Source organism: Aulonocara sp. 'chitande type north' Nkhata Bay, linkage group LG11 (genome assembly GCF_057382095.1).
Source record: "Aulonocara sp. 'chitande type north' Nkhata Bay isolate Kocher_YH1m ecotype deep benthic linkage group LG11, A_spYH_male_GT1.1, whole genome shotgun sequence".
Classification (NCBI taxonomy): Eukaryota; Metazoa; Chordata; class Actinopteri; order Cichliformes; family Cichlidae; genus Aulonocara; species Aulonocara sp. 'chitande type north' Nkhata Bay.
This window is the reverse complement of record NC_141354.1, coordinates 40,166,725-40,179,040: the sequence shown is the minus strand read 5'-3', so window position 1 is coordinate 40,179,040 and position 12,316 is coordinate 40,166,725. Positions and strand designations below refer to the sequence as shown.

At 42.1% G+C, this 12,316-nt stretch overlaps 1 pseudogene; it reads right to left on the bottom strand.

Annotated features, from left to right (window-relative positions):
• Positions 1-5,134: 5,134 nt before the first annotated feature.
• On the bottom strand, positions 5,135-6,628 carry LOC147319900 (uncharacterized; annotated as a pseudogene).
• Between the last annotated feature and the right edge of the window lie 5,688 nt (positions 6,629-12,316).

Genomic DNA, 12,316 nt, shown 5'->3' with positions numbered 1-12,316 from the left:
CGAACCAAACTGAACATGAACAAACTGAAATCACTGGGTCAACGACCCAGGAACCCTGACACTATCAGTACTGCCTAGTTGACCTCATAGACTTAATAGACTTATAATGGAGCTGTAGCAAGTTTGTAAAATCATAATTTTTTTAAATAGCAAAAACCCACCTTATGAAAGTGTTAAAGTGGAATATGCTGAAATTCATTTGCATGTTATTGAATGAAATAAGAATTTGTCCCTTAAGCAAGACATGACTTTTGGTACTCTCCAAATCCATGGACTTCTTGGTTTCTTGGTTGCTGCTTGGCAACTTGAAGCTTCAGCCCCCTCAGCAGATAAATTGGCTAGGCCATGACCTTAATGTGCTTCTTCTTTAGCCACCCTTTTGTTGCCTTGGAAGTATGGTTTGGGTCATTGTCATGCTGGAAGACCCATCCTCAATCCATCTTCAGTGTACTAGCCCTCTGAGTCTGATCAAAATCACCACCCTTTCAGCTTGTTCGTGGCCAAAAGTGGCCACCTACAGATTAGGTCTGTATTTTTATTATTTTTGTTTTTTTGCCATTTTTTCTGCATAAAGCTTTTAAGTAACTTCAGTTCTTTCCATAAATATAAAATAATTATTACTTTTTTATTTTTTAACCCTTTAAACACCAGTTTGTTTGTCCACTGCACCAGCTGGACGACAACCTCAAATCTTGCAATTTTATATAATTGCATTGCTACTGAAATTTCTTGTATTATTAATAGTAGAGTCTGGGGCATATAATTGATTCACATCAACATTGATTATAATGCATTGTTATTTTAGTGCAGAGAGAACAGAAACATAAAAACTCCCTCTCAGACTGTTTGTGGACAAAAATGGCCACCCCTTGTTTACATTTACAAAATGCTATAAAATTCATATATATTAAGAAAAATGTCCAGTTTTTTTTACATGGTTTTTTAGATTAGCATCAGGGCTGTTCATGAAAATCAAAATTTCATGAAAATTCTGAAATTTAACCCTTTAAATACCAGTTAGAGCACATAATCATAACAACTAATAGATAGAGAAAATCATAAAATCCCAGTTTTTTTTTCTAAATAATACATGCCATCTGATTTATTTGCTAACCATGATGAAGGTTAGATGCATAGCAATAATTAACAGCATCAATGGCATTTATGCAACATTGTTTTTTTCTGCAGTGGCAGAAAAACAAAAAAACTCCCTCTCAGACTGTTCGTGGCCAAAAATGGCCACCCCTTGTTTACATTTACAGAATACTATAAAATTATTATATATTAAAACATTTTTCTACTTAGACCAACTTCATTTTTTAAATGAAAACCAGTCCTAGTCATGAAAACCAAAATATAATTCAAAATTAGAAATTATACCCTTTGAATACCAGTCAAATTATATGTTACTACTATGTTTTTTGGGGGGAAATAGCAATAAAGTTCAAATTTTTTCAGCAGTTGAATGACGAAACCTTTTTTTTTTTAAATCATTGCAGGTCAGTGCCAGTAACAAAAATAATAATTATTAATATTAATATTTTGTATTATTCCTGTGAGTAATGACCCCAATAAAAGAAACTCCCACTTCATTAGTCATGCCAAAAACGGCCTTTTATTGCTTGTTTGTACAAAATGTGTGTGTGTGTGTGTGTGTGTGTGTGTGTGTGTGTGCACGCACTCAGGGAAGGCAGGACACGCAAACCACAGCAGAGTGATCTTTGCAGACACTCTTTCCACAGCTGGAGCAAGTGGTTGCCGTTCTTCTTCTGTTTATACACAGTTCGCACCTTTTCCTCATTTTGTTGATGGGTCATGCTCTGATTCTGATTCTGACTGCTGTATCTCAGCAACAATAGCAGCGACTGCTTTTGAGCGTGGGGCACAAGGCCGTCTTGCAATTTCTGGAGTCACCAGCATGTGGCCCAGCTCCTCCAGGAACACCCTTCGTTTGTGGGTCTTGGTGGACTCCCACTCAGGATTCACTGCTTTCCACAGGACAAAGGCATTGTATGCTGAGATGTCCAGAAGATTGTAGAACAGAGCCAGTGGCCAGTGACCGGTTTTCCTCCGACAACTGTAGGTGCCAACAACCTTGTCTAGGTTATCCACTCCACTTTTACACCTATTGTAATCAAGGATTACTGCTGGCTTCTTCTTTTCCCCATCACTGACTTCTGGTTCCCTATGCTTTGTGCTCAAAAGAAGCACATTCTTCCCTCGCTTGGGCATGTAGGAGACTGCCATGGTTGTTTTGGTGAAGGCAAAGAGAGATGAAAGAATCTTCCTCTGTCGCAGCTGAACAAGCTGGGGAGGGAGCTCTGGTTTGTTTCTCCTGATTGTGCCAACCAGAGCTAGTTTTCTTCTGAGCAGCTCCTCTGCCAAGCTGAATGAAGTAAAGAAGTTGCCACAAGTGACAGTGTGTCCTTGGAGCCCCTCTGTCAGTTGTAGCACAACTCTCATTCCCTGATTAACTTCCCAGGAACTTCCAGGTGATTTTCCTGTGTAAATTTCCATCTTCCAGGCATAGGAGGTTGCCACATCACAGGTCACCCAGATTTTAATGCCATATTTTGCAGGCTTGCTGGGCATATACTGCCGAAATCCACATCGACCTTTGAATCCAACCAGCTGCTCATCGACACAGACGTCAACTCCTGGATTGAACAGCAGGGGGAGATGAGCAACCCACTTTTCCAACAGAGGAATCGGGCACTGGATGGTAATCCTCATCACTGGTAGTGATGCTGTCATTCTCTGAGGAGACTGAAGAAGAAGCCTCTTCTTCAGATGCAGCGGATTCCTCGTCATCTTCGCTTTCTGATCGCATCACATAATCAAGTGCTTGAAGCAGTGAATATGACTGTCTTGCCATCTTGCCAGAGCAAAAATGATCTTGAAGCTGCTGGGTTTATTTATAGCTTTACAAATGACTGCACCTGTATAAACCCCAGGACAGAATTACAAACAGTCCCAGTTTGTTGTTGTTTATGCTACAGCTACAGCTTTGAACTTTGCAGAGTGTCCTGTGAGTTCTTTCTCTGTTTTTTTTTGTTGGGAGAGTAGATATTTTGGTGTGCATTTTTTTAATGAAAAGAACAAAGTTAGAGGTGCTTTCATTATGAACATCAAAGTTAAAATTCCCCAGGAAGCTCAAAGCTCAATAGCTTGCATCAAGAGACATTCACATGAACTTGGACGTATGGCAACATAATTTATTTTTCTCTCTTGCAAATGCAAAGTTGTGCTGCAATTTCACACTGGCACTTTTTTTTTCATGCACAAACACAAACCTTTGTCTAACATCTTTAAGATCAAACCTGAATCAAAATTGTGTCATTTTTTTTGGTCCATTGGAGTGCAGTAAGCCATCAAACACCCCTATAGAAAACTCAGAATATTACATGAAATTGCTTGCTTGGCCAAAAATGGGTAAATGATGTAATTTGGTAAAAAAACATTAAAAACTAAAATTTTCATGTGTTGAGTTTAGAATGAAAGCAATTTTACCTAAATCGCATGACATAGTACTGTCAGTAACAAGGAATCAAAAAAGGTGGTTATAATGGGTTTCAATTGGCCACAAATGGCCACGATAGAACCAAGAGGAACAATTTAGTGTATAGTGAATATTATTGACATTATTAAGGAGCTGATGTTGAAAATTAAAAAATCTGAAAGAAATACACACCTTTGGGAAGTTTCATTCCATTTGCATTAACAGAACAAAAATGGTTGAAAAGCGAAAAGCAAAGTGGCCACAAATGGATAGCTGAGGAAAGGAAGTTCTCGTCCAAGATTTTTAAATATTCTAATTTTTAAACAGTTCAGTCAACAACTTCATGGAGTTTTATTTATTTTATTCAGCTTATTTAGCTGAATTATCAATAACTGCTAAAACATGCTAGGTGCACTTCTCAAAGTAAAGCCCAATAGCTCAAACCACGAATGATCGTGCATATAAATCACAAATTTTAAACCTTTATTGTTTAAAAAGGAATAGTAATTGTCGTTTTTGTCAATTTTTTTGCAGTTGGGTGTGCCCTGTCATCTTGTCATTGAATTCAATTTCAATTCAATTCAATTTTATTTATATGGCGCCAAATCACAACAAAAGTCGCCTCAAGGCGCTTCATAGATACAGAGAAAAACCCAACAATCATATGACCCCCTATGAGCAAGCACTTTGGCGACAGTGGGAAGGAAAAACTCCCTTTTAACAGGAAGAAACCTCCGGCAGAACCAGGCTCAGGGAGGGGCGGCCATCTGCTGCGACCGGTTGGGGTGAGAGAAGGAAGACAGGATAAAAGACATGCTGTGGAAGAGAGACAGAGGTTAATAACAGATATGATTCAATGCAGAGAGGTCTATTAACACATAGTGAGTGAGAAAGGTGGCTGGAAAGGAAAAACTCAATGCATCATGGGAATCCCCCGGCAGCCTACGTCTATTGTAGCATAACTAAGGGAGGATTCAGGGTCACCTGGTCCAGCCCTAACTATATGCTTTAGCAAAAAGGAAAGTTTTAAGCCTAATCTTGAAAGTAGAGATAGTGTCTGTCTCCTGAATCCAAACTGGAAGCTGGTTCCACAGAAGAGGGGCCTGAAAACTGAAGGCTCTCCCTCCCATTCTACTTTTAAATACTCTAGGAACAACAAGTAGGCCTGCAGAGCGAGAGCGAAGTGCTCTAATAGGGTGATATGGTACTACAAGGTCATTAAGATATGATGGGGCCTGATTATTTAAGACCTTGTATGTGAGGAGCAGGATTTTGAATTCAATTCTGGATTTAACAGGAAGCCAATGAAGGGAAGCCAAAACAGGAGAAATATGCTCTCTCTTTCTAGTCCCTGTCAGCACTCTTGCTGCAGCATTTTGGATTAGCTGAAGGCTTTTCAGTGAGTTTTTTGGACATCCTGATAATAATGAATTACAGTCGTCCAGCCTGGAAGTAATAAATGCATGAACTAGTTTTTCAGCGTCACTCTGAGACAGGATATTTCTAATTTTAGAGATGTTGCGCAAATGGAAGAAAGCAGTCTTACATATTTGTTTAATATGTGCATTTGTTAGGGAAAATGTTCTAAAACACTTCTTCAGTAAAGACTCAGAGAAGAGAAACATTGACATTCCCTCCTGTTGTCAGAAAAAACTTTTAAAGTGAGATATCAGTTTGTAACATCTTGTCGTACATTTTCTGTCACATCGTCATTAATCACACAAAGTCTTCATGTTCCAACAGGCCAAAGTTATCATCATCATTTGTCACAGCTGTATATGCAGCAACAGTAGAAAATATTATGCGGTTAATCATGAGTCTTAAGCATGGCAATATACACGTTACAAAGACACAAAATAAAAGTAAAAATATCCCAACTCCGATGAGTAGTCTTTTTAGCACCTGTAACCAGGAGCCAGTGTATAGCCAAGAGAACCAGTCACTTGTATCACTTACATAGTCCTGATTTTGAGCCTGCTGGATCTGTCTCAAAACATTCAGGGCGTCAGTCATGTTTGATGAATGTACGTCGTCTGGTATGTAAGTGCAGCATGTGGTATTAAAAAGGACGCAAAGTCCCCCTTTCTCTGCTAATAACATGTCCAGAGCTACTTGATGTTGCATCGCTGTAATCCGTAATGCATCAATTTCCTGGTTCTGCTGTTCGTTGATCTTACATGAAGCGTTCAGGAAAAGTCCAAACCGGTAATCCAGAGTTTCAATTCTCAGCATGTTTTTTCCAGCTCCCACCCAGGGGAACAATGAATGGAGTACTTTCTGTCCAGTAGTCCATAACTTGAATTCCTTGGGCACGTCGCCTCCCCATATCGGGTCATGTGCTTGAAGTTTAGGAATCGCTAATCTTCTTTTCCGGCGTAGTGTAGAAGTGGTGTTCACTGCAGTCATCCTGAAGGTGTGGTCTGACAGGAATATAGGAGCACATGTTCCTGTCCATTCTGGGGGCAATATGAAATATGCCCGTTGTCCACATAGCCAGGCCATTCCATGCACCCAGTATGTGCCGTTAGAGGGTCCACTCATGTTCACAGGTGCGCCCTCTCCGTGGCTTGCAGTTTGGACACAATTTGTGGTGTCTCCAAGGGGTCTGTTATCCTTCTCTTGCTGGTAACACATGGAGTGGTTCTTTCCGGGCACTTGGTCCAGGAACACTGGGAAATGGATAGAGATATTCCGATTTGCCACATTGAAGTCGATCCAAAAGAGTTGATCACATGTTTCATTACTAAGTCCAACAGCGTGTGAGATTTTATCGTCGATGGTGATTCGGCTGTGTTGGAATCCAATGCCAGCAAAGCTAGCTGCACACTTTGCTTGAGTGTTGTTCATATATTCGCCATATAATGTGGGGTGTGTCAACGTGCTGGGCATATGAGAACAGACATAACAGTCTGTATTTGCCGATTCTGCCTTTGTTCTGTCGTGGATATAACGGTACCAGGCATTATTCATCCACGGATGAATGTGATCTTGCGTCATGTCCCTTAGGTGAGAGTTGTCGTGTGGTCATCTCTTCTGCCTGCCTCCTGGTTCAGCTGCTGTTGAGGTCAGCTGAAGTCCTGTAAGGGTGAGCATCGTAGTCAAGGTAACCAGGAGGGTCCACCTCCCCATGGTTGCACACAGATCTGTCACACCTCACACTTGGTTGCCCTAGAGTTGATCAGTGGCTGGAGGTTGAAGTGCGAGCTTACCCTACGGGGGCTCAATCAGCACTCCCCCCTCACCACTGAAGCAACCAAGCGTGAGATTTCTCTACTGTGCTGTCTTGGGGGTGTCGGGGTTTCCTGGGACCTCAACCTTTTTGCAGTGGCTCTGATGTATCCAGGAGGGTCTCTCCGCTATTTTGCAGGCAGTTGGAGTGGTCAGAAGCACTTGAAATGGCCCCTCCCACCGTGGCGAGCTCCAATTTTTCCTTTGGAGTACTCGAACAAGGATCCAATCACCTGGCTTCAACCTGCAAGAAATAGGTGAAAGAGAGTCTTGCGGCAGTTTATTATTCAACACAACTTCTCTGTTTGTCAACAATTGAGTCATCCATTCTGCCAGAGTGGTTTCACGAATCGATTTATCTAGTGGCTCGCTAGTAACTGGTAGCGGAAAAGGTCTCCCATGTATAATCTCAAATGGGGACAGCTTGTTACTTCCTTGTGTTATTCTCATCCACATCTTGACCAGGCCCAAACATTCTGGCCATGGTCTGCCAGTTTCTTCCATTATTTTCCTGAGCCTTTGTTTTATAGTGCCATTCGTTCTCTCCACTAATCCTGCACTCTGTGGATGATAGGCACAAGGAAGTAACAAGCTGTCCCCATTTGAGATTATACATGGGAGACCTTTTCCGCTACCGCTCACCCTTACAGGACTTCAGCTGACCTCAACAGCAGCTGAACCAGGAGGCAGGCAGAAGAGATGGACACACGACAACTCTCACCTAAGGGACATGACGCAAGATCACATTCATCCGTGGATGAATAATGCCTGGTACCGTTATATCCACGACAGAACAAAAGCAGAATCGGAAAATAATGGAAGAAACTGGCAGACCATGGTCAGAATGTTTGGGCCTGGTCAAGATGTGGATGAGAATAACACAAGGAAGTAACAAGCTGTCCCCATTTGAGATTATACATGGGAGACCTTTTCCGCTACCAGTTACTAGCGAGCCACTAGATAAATCGATTCGTGAAACCACTCTGGCAGAATGGATGACTCAATTGTTGACAAACAGAGAAGTTGTGTTGAATAATAAACTGCCGCAAGACTCTCTTTCACCTATTTCTTGCAGGTTGAAGCCAGGTGATTGGATCCTTGTTCGAGTACTCCAAAGGAAAAATTGGAGCTCGCCACGGTGGGAGGGGCCATTTCAAGTGCTTCTGACCACTCCAACTAATGGACACGCTAATGTAGATGATGGTGGTGGTGGGTCTGGGTGTGAACCACGACTGTTGCACCCTTTTTCAGAGCCATGATCAGATCTTCCTGGATGAAAATCTATTTCATGCTCAGCTAACAGCGTTTGTGCGTCCCTGTATGCATTGTCAAGTTTAATTTTCCTATGTCTTAGCCACATGGGAGATCATTCAAAATGAGGTTTTGATGTAATGCTGGCTGTTTCTCCTATAGTTGGTGCGGAAAAGTTAACGGAGGGGTCTAAAAGAGAGTTATGTGGGTCTGTTAATGGAGGTCTTTGTTCAGTACATGCTTGTTTTGTAGTTTCATCATCAGGGGTTATTAAAGCTGCTGCTAGTTGTTTTTTCTTTTCCTCTTTTTTTATTTTATTTTCAGTTCTCCTTTCAGTTTCACTTTTCCATGCTTGGAAAAACCTATACTCTTCCTTACGTTTTAATTTCTTTTTTGGGTCTTTCGTTAATGTAATCTCTTGTTTTAGGACAGCTCCCAGCTGGGTAACAGCTGAGGGGCTGCATTTCCCTTTCCAGTTACAGCTTTTTGTTTTTCGTGGATTTCTCCACCTATTTGCGCTTATCTGTCCGGCGCTTGGACATGTCTTTTCTAGCCACTGCTCGTCAGCAGTGAGTTTAATGGGCTGATTCCCCATTTTCACAGAACTGCAAAGCTTTCTCTGGCACGCTCGACTCAGGAATGGTTTACTGATACGGCCTTCGACTTCACCCTAACGGTGAAGCGGTATCAGTTTTATGAGATGAAACTCAACCTTTTTCCTTTGTCACCATGACATGGGCTCTTGCAGGATACACAAAAATGGAAGTAGTTCAGCAATTTATTGTGCTGTAAAATCAACTTACTTCCAGACACACACACATATATGGACATTTGCGCGCTTTTACAATTTGTCACGAAGTAATTTCAGCTACTTCTAAAACTGGTCGAAACACAGTTCCTTTTGGCGAACTTAAACCTAATTTGTCACGAGATAATTTCAGCTACCTCTAAAACTGGTCGAAACACAGTTCTTTTTGGCGAACTTAAACCTAATTTGTCACGAGATAATTTCAGCTACCTCTAAAACTGGTCGAAACACAGTTCTTTTTGGTGAACTTAAACCTAATTTGTCACGTTACTTTAAATCTTTGCGGCCGTGTTTAAATACCAAATAGTGTTTCTCACCCCCGATGTCCCACTGACGGTTCGGATCACCAGACTGAATCCCAGCGCCGTGGACCTGGTCACCGGCTCAGACTCGAATTCACGCTCTGGGACTCTCTCCTCGTCTAAGAGGGCTGTGCACAGACTTCGGTGCCGGCTCCCCACGGCGTCAGGAATCAGTGCTGGATCCTGGAACAGAGTCACAGATAACAGTTCTGATATATTCTGATCCGGCTCGAAGGACCAAGTAAATGTTAGGGAAAATGTTCTAAAACACTTCTTCAGTAAAGACTCAGAGAAGAGAAACACACAGAACTTCTTGCTAGCAAGGGCAGCCTCCACTCTAAGAGACTCCAGTGAGAGAACTGCCCCGGTCTTTATTTTATACTCCATTGAGCGTATGTGTGTGTATGTGTGTGCGTGTGTGTGTGTGGGTGTGTGTGGGGTCAGAGTGTGGCCCCATAAACAACTTCCCTTAACCTGCTGGTCTGGAAAGTCCAACAGTTCATCTATATGTAAAGAAGCACTTAAACTAAAACAGACATAGCTACGTTAATCCTACCGTAAAGCAATAAGACAAGGTACGAGCTCTCATGCTCCCAGGACGTGGGGGTGCATTCCTGGGGTGCACACATCCTGTCACTACACAATTAATTATATGCTTCTAAGTATACATGGTTAAACATTTCCTAATACAAATAACTACAAACAGCATCCTACCATAAGCAAACTTATATCACTAAAAGATTATACTGACTACTAAATACAATTTTCCATTGACAGCATTGAAGGACATATCCTGGTCAAAAATGACTCCAAGGTTCCTCACAGCGTTACTGGAGGCCAAGGTAATGCCATCCAGAGTAATAATCTGGTTAGATACCATATTTCTAAGCTTTTCAGGGCCGAGTACAATAACCTCAGTTTTATCTGAATTAAGAAGCAAAAAGTTAGCGGCCATCCAGGTCTTTATGTCTTTAAGACATTCCTGCAGTTTAACTAATTGGTGTGTGTTATCTGGCTTCATGGACAGATAGAACTGGGTGTCATCTGCATAGCAGTGAAAATGTATGCTATGTCTTCTAATGATGCTGCCTAAGGGAAGCATGTATAATGTAAACAGAATTGGTCCTAGCACTGAACCCTGTGGAACTCCATAATTAACCTCAGTGTGTGAAGAGGACTCTCCATTTACATGCACAAATTGGAGTCTATTAGATAGATATGATACTGCAGTGCAGTACCTGTAATACCTACAGCATGTTCTAATCGCTGAACGAGATCGCGGATACAAGTGGCAGAAATGAGCTTCCTCCGAAGGGTGGCTGGCCTCTCCCTTAGAGATAGGGTGAGAAGTTCGGCCATCCGGGAGGGGCTCAGAGTAGAGCAGCTGCTGCTCCACATCGAAAGGAACCAGCTGAGGTGGTTCGGGCATCTGACAAGGATGCCCCCTGGGCGCCTCCTGGGTGAGGTGTTCCAGGCATGTCCCACCGGGAGGAGGCCCCGGGGCAGACCCAGGACACGCTGGAGAGATTATATCTCTCGGCTGGCCTGGGAATGCCTTGGTATTCCCCCGGATAAGCTGGAGGAGGTGGCTGGGGAGAGGGAGGTCTGGGCCTCTTTGCTTATGCTGCTGCCCCCGCGACCCGGCCTCGGATAAAGCGGATGAAGATGGATGGATGGATGTTCTAATCGCTCTAATAGGATATTATGGTCAACAGTATCGAACGCTGCGCTAAGGTCTAGCAGGACAAGCACAGAGATGAGTTCACTGTCAGAGGCCATAAGAAGATCATTTGTAACCTTCACTAAAGCTGTTTCTGTGCTGTGATGAACTCTGAAACCTGACTGAAATTCTTCAAATAAACCATTCCTCTGCAGATGATCTGTTAGCTGTTTGACAACTACTCTTTCAAGGATTTTTGATGTTTTCATTGTAGTAATTTGACCACTGGGACAAACTGACTCTCACCTTGAATTAAAGCTCTTAAAGATCCATGGAGGTTCACTGGCTGCTTCTACCCCCTAGGTAGGGGGGACAGGCCTGCCTTTCCTGAAGTTAAGCCCCTCTGTGGGTGAACGAGGCAGATATGATGTACTCTGACCTGCCGGTCTGCCCCACCATGGTAAACCACTGTGGAACTTTATCCAAGCATGGCACAGGCAGTATGGAAACCAGAGACTGTACAGAGAGAAGAAACTTTCTCTGTTATTGGATGTAACCTTAATGACAGAGAGTAGATTTTTAACAGCTAATCAAATGCCAATGTATCATCATTGGTGTCCAGGCCATCACTGCCTTGTAGCTCCCATCCACCACCTCTGTTTATAATCACATCCCAGAAGGGTTTTGTTTCTTTAGGTACTAGATATAAACTATGTTATAATCTGAAAAATTATCTTTCACAGAAGTTAATTATCAAAGAAGTTGATAGGTTTGTAGCTTGAACCTATTCGCTGAAACGTTAAAGACAATATAATTACACAGCAAAGCAAGACACGAAGTAGGCAAAGTTCTTCATGTTACTCGTGCACGGGAGAGACCGGACAAACGCCGTTCCTTCGCTTGACCCCAGTTGCTCTCGTCCGTTCTCCCGTACCACTGTTCTTTTATTGAGGTTACATGAATATGCATAGGTTCATTAACATATGACGTCTACATACATACAAAGAGTACATTGCCTGTGTGTGTGTGTGTGTGTGTGTGTGTGTGTGTGTGTGTGTGTGTGTGAGATCAAGATGTGACCCTGTGAAGACTCCCCAAAGCTGGTGCCAGGCGTCTAGGAGATCTATCTAAACAAAAGTCTCTTATACTTAAAGAGATATACGTGTGTTTGCTAAACCATATATCAACAAAGAGAAGATAGGATCTCTCTTATGCTCCTAGGCTGTGGGTGTGCATTTCTAGTGTGGAATACACACACCAAGCCTTTGTGTCCTGCTAAAGATCACAGTCCTATCACTACACAATTAATTATACACCTCTAAGAATATATGGTTAAATGTTTCTAAGCATAAATGACAATCAACAATACAAAACCTAACAGAAGTCTCCTCTATTTATTTTTTTCATCATTTTCATTAGCATATCTGCTTCATACATGTTGTAGAAAACTTTGCAATCCCTCTGCTTCACTGTAAATCATGTCATTTACTGTATGTAACTGAAACACTTGAAATAAAAAAAACCCACTATAAAGCACTAATACTAACACATCAACTTGATGCATTTGC